Source organism: Mastomys coucha, unplaced genomic scaffold (genome assembly GCF_008632895.1).
Source record: "Mastomys coucha isolate ucsf_1 unplaced genomic scaffold, UCSF_Mcou_1 pScaffold1, whole genome shotgun sequence".
Taxonomy (NCBI): domain Eukaryota; kingdom Metazoa; phylum Chordata; class Mammalia; order Rodentia; family Muridae; genus Mastomys; species Mastomys coucha.
Window position 1 is genome coordinate 59181950 of NW_022196891.1, and position 4571 is coordinate 59186520.

A 4571-nucleotide genomic window follows, 5' to 3' on the forward strand; every position below is an offset into this window, starting at 1 on the left:
ATGCCTGCCTCCACAGGGCTGGGATTACAAGCATGAGCTGCCACAACCAAGACTTCATTTTTACATGGTTTTCTAGGACTCAAATACAGGTGATCTTAACCTCTAAGGTATCTCTCTAGCCCTCATCCATATTTTGTAATCCTTGCAAATAATGTAATGCAAATAATGTTCAAGTCCCACTTATGCTATCATCACTGAAGTCACAACAAGCATTCAGCTCACCAGTTACTGCTTAATGCACTAATGACATATATATATATATATATATATATATATGAATATTTTGAAAACTGTATTTCAATATAACTGGTTTCTTTGTAATCCTGCACTTTGCTTTATATACAACACTGTTCTGAGAAAAGCTTTGTGAGCTTCATCCCATTGCTGACGGCTCCTGGCCAGCTTGTCATAGTTTTAGTGACTAGATTTTTCTAGAAATTTTCTAGTCATTTGGTCACTTCTTCAAGAGACTCTCGACTCTCCCAAGCAAGTCCTTGGTCCATACCTATAATCTAGAGTTCATGCCATTCCTGGCAACCAAGACTCCCACCTAAAACAACAACGTGAGTTTAACACTTTATAGGAAGAGGTTTATGGAACTAGCACCTGCTGGATCTCTCATCTGTTGCAGTGGTTTCGTAGGTCTCTCTGCTGAACCTAGTGTGCTCTAATATATGCTACTGTGTAGTTCCTAGGAACTGCTAGTGACAGGCCAAGTACCTGAAAGTAGTGGGAAATTCTCCTTTGTGAGGTAAGTTTTATACCCCTATAAAAAGCAGAAGTCTTGAATGGCTGAGTGGTTATTTACTGTATCTTCCTCCCCCACCTGGTGCGCTTGCCATTCTCTTCCCTCCCTTCCGCCAAGACTTTGCAAGGCATAGGCAGCAAAGATGCATCAGGGCTGAAGTGATGGAGAGAATGTATGCTTGCTCCTTTTCAGTATCAGGTGGGTTTAACTATTCAAGAGAGAATCACAGTCTGCCCAATGTGGTCCTGCCATGACTCAGACTCCAAGGAGCAAAGTTAAATTGAAATTCTAGAACAGACATGCAAATAGGCTTCCTCCGGAGTGCCCAGCTTCCCTGTGTGGTGGGAGGCGCTGGCCAGAATGTAGAATGAGAAGAATCTCATCATGAAGAAATGCTGTAGTGAACTGACAGTGCTCATCACAGCTATGGAGGTGGCGACATAGGTCACAATATGTCACATATATGCTTGAGAAAAGGAGGAAAGCTGGCAAAGGAGGTGACACCTACGTATTGTCATGGAAAAAAAAAATCACTGGAAGGGGACTATGAAAGAGAGCTAGACCCCAAGAAAAACCTTCTGTTTACTGGCTGGTTCTTCACAGGCTCCATTTTTACACTCAATGGGCTGCTAAGGTTTCACCTGATCTAGTCAAATGGCTTAATATCGTGAGCTTTCTAATAGGGCGTGAGACTTAAAAACATAATGACAGCAAATAACCCACTTGGAATCATCCTTGTCATGACTAGCTGATCAAATGAAACTCTGAGTCCATTTCTAGACGGCATCAACAGTATCACTCCCAACGACGGGCGAAAAGATCCCAACCGTTCACCTTTAAAAAAAAAAAAAAAAATTACCCACGAGACCCAGAAACCAGTGAGTGCTCTAACGCAAACACTCCGGCACCCCGGCACCCCGGTGGCCTCTGCTGCTTCGTCTTTCTAGTCATGGTGCCCTTTTGAGCAAGGGTCACTCTTACTCCTAAGAGGAAAGTCGATCTGACTCACTTTCAGAAACTGAAAGCGTACTGTGTCCACAAGAGCTGGGACGCTTACTGTAAAACCACAAAAACCACATCAGAATTCTACAGCTGCTCAGGAAGGAAAGGAGTCAGTGGGCCGAAAAAACTCATCCAGATTTCTCCACACTTCGCTCTCCTCCGGAGGACTCACCGGCTTCTTCGCTAAGAGATTGGGAACCAAGAACAGATTTTGGCAGCCAGCGTAGGCTCGGCCTTCGGCTTCTGTTACAATGACCCTCCCAAGGGCTCCTCTGCAAAGCAGCATGGCTTTGGTTTGATTGTCTCTTCCCTTTTTCTTGTCATTTTCTTCCCCAAACATCCATCCTAGGATGGATGGTATGCAGAGATTAGGGGTGGGACTTCGCTCTGGGTCGGGTTCTTTCAGGATTCCAATAGGATGTTTTAATAATTTTATAATCTATGGTTATGTGGAGAACAAACCCAGGCTGATGCTTTCACTGGCGAAGTAGCAGGAATCATTTTATATTAACAAGAAGGATGATGATGCCTCTTGACTATCCGCCCCACTCCCAGCACCCCTTCCTTGCCACAACTTAGGGGGCGGAAGAATGAGTCTTATGATTTCACAGTTTTCTGCTGCCACCTGGTGGTGATTTTACAACCAAACACCATTAAGCAGTGGTTCTAATCTTCTTAATGCTGAACTTTATTTTAATACAGTTCTCCACATTGTGGTGACCCCCCCCAACCATAAATGTATTTCGTTGCTATTTCATAAATGTAATTTTGCTACTGTTGTGAATTGTAAATACCTGATATGCAGGATATCCAATATGTGACCCCAAGGGGGTCGTGACCCACAGGTTGAGAACTAGTGTTTCAGCTGACTGAATTTCTGCCATCCTCAGGCTGACACACGGAGAATCATTCAAAGACAAAATGGTAGGCCCCGGACCACTCTATAAGCATCCAGAACCTCCAGAGGAAGCCTGGTGGCAAGATTACAAGACAATCCTCACCTCTTTTCTCTCTCTCCTGTGTCTGCTTACCCAGGTAGTTACAACAGAGGGATGACAGATGATAGAGGAGAACCCAACCCTTCCTATGCACCTCTAGAGACTGCAGAGGGAATCAGAAGCGGTCTAGATCTCTAGAAGAACTCCAGCAAACTCACTGAGGTCAGAGCAGCAGAAGTCACGTCCTGTCCCTATAATTCTGTCTATAGTTGGTCTTGAGAAGTGAATCCAAGGCAGGTTGGTAATAGACAACTGTAATCCCAACCTTCAGGAGGCTGAGACCAAAGGATTGTGAGCAAGCTTATGCTACATCTCAAGATTCTATCTAGGAAGAAAAGAACAAAAGAGCACGATGTCAAAGAAATGTGAAGGCCAGTGCGATGGCTCTTGGCTTCGTGGGTAAAGGCACTTGCCGCCAAGCCTGATAACCTATTTGATCCCTCATACTTTCATGGTAGAAAGATAGAACTGACTTCTCCAAGTTTCAAATGCACACCAGGGTACAACACACACACACACACACACACACACACACACACATCAATAAATAGATAAATTTAATTTAAATTTTTTAAAGACATAGCTGATTACTTTGGACTTATAGTAGGACATATTTTAATATAATCTTCCAAATGAGTGTGTGAATATTATAATTAAGTAAGTATATAATTGTGCATATTGTTTATGGAATGAAATGTAATGTCTTGATCCATGTAAGTACTGTAGAAAGAGTCAGTTAAGCTGATAAACATATCAATCACCTTGTAGGATGGCCCTTACCTACTCTTCCGTCTTCTACCTCTCCCAAGCCCTGTTGCTTGCCACAGAGTCTAGATTTGTAAAAACTGGTCCTTTAGCACATTTGAAACACACAGTACATCCCTACTGTGTTCACTGAGCAGTGCAACAGGTTACTAAAACTAGAACTTTACAGTCTTTGACTAACGTCTTCCCTCTTCCCAACCCCTCCCCAAGATAACATGCGTGTATTTTCTCATTTCACAAATGGGTGGGAAGAGAAAAGAAGGTGAAGAAAAGCTAAACCATGTGTCTATGTCCAAAAGCACCAATGATGCGGAGGAGAGATGAACCTCAGTAGAAACAGTCCCTGAAGAGCTTTGTTCGTCTGACTCTCCCGTGCTGCCTGAAGCAGTGAACCAGGGAAAGAAGGAAAGAATGCTCCCATTGACTACTAGAGCCTGAGTGCTGGGCCCCTGTGCAGTGCCACACTTCCAGGTACCCTAGCTCCCTCAGAGCAGATGCCCAGCTGCTGTGACCTTACAGAACACCGGTGCTCTTCTTTAAATCTAGGTTGCTATGAGAAGGAATCAGAAAGCAAAACGCAAATCTGAATTCTCTTCTGGTCCAACCAATAAAACAATTAATGAGTATTAGAATCAATGTGGAGGCGCCTAAGTAAAATAGCCCTAGACAGAAGTAAAAGCCACAGGTGACTTTCTGGAATGCAGACCAAGTGGCAGTCGAGGAGCCTACTACAGCCTTAGATGCTATGACTGGTTCATTCATTGCTTGTTTGCCCCTAGCTATCTATCATATATCAATCACATATCTATCATCTACCTATCTGTCATTTATCATCTATCCATCATATATCTATCATCTATTTATTTAGTCTCTGTGTCTCTGTGTGTATGTGTGTGTAAGAGACAGAAACAAAGAGAGAGAGAGAGAGAAGAGAGAGACAGAGAGAGAAAGAGACAGACAGACAGACAGACAGACAGAGAGGGGAGAGGGAGGGAGGGAGGGAGAGAGAGAGAGAGAGAAAAAGAGAGAGAGAAAGAGAGAGAGAGAGAGAGAGAGAG

At 43.5% G+C, this 4571-nt stretch overlaps 1 long non-coding RNA gene across 2 annotated transcripts in view; it reads left to right on the top strand.

Moving 5' to 3' along the window:
• Positions 1-1632: 1632 nt before the first annotated feature.
• Positions 1633-4571, top strand: part of LOC116102412 — a 3557-nt gene continuing 618 nt past the window's right edge. The window contains exons 1-4 of one of the 2 annotated variants that reach the window (XR_004123165.1): positions 1633-2043; positions 2786-2910; positions 3020-3147; positions 3813-3984. This is a non-coding gene — a long non-coding RNA (uncharacterized LOC116102412). The remainder of the gene's footprint in view (positions 2044-2785; positions 2911-3019; positions 3148-3812; positions 3985-4571) is intronic. The other variant, XR_004123166.1, reaches the window with a different exon arrangement.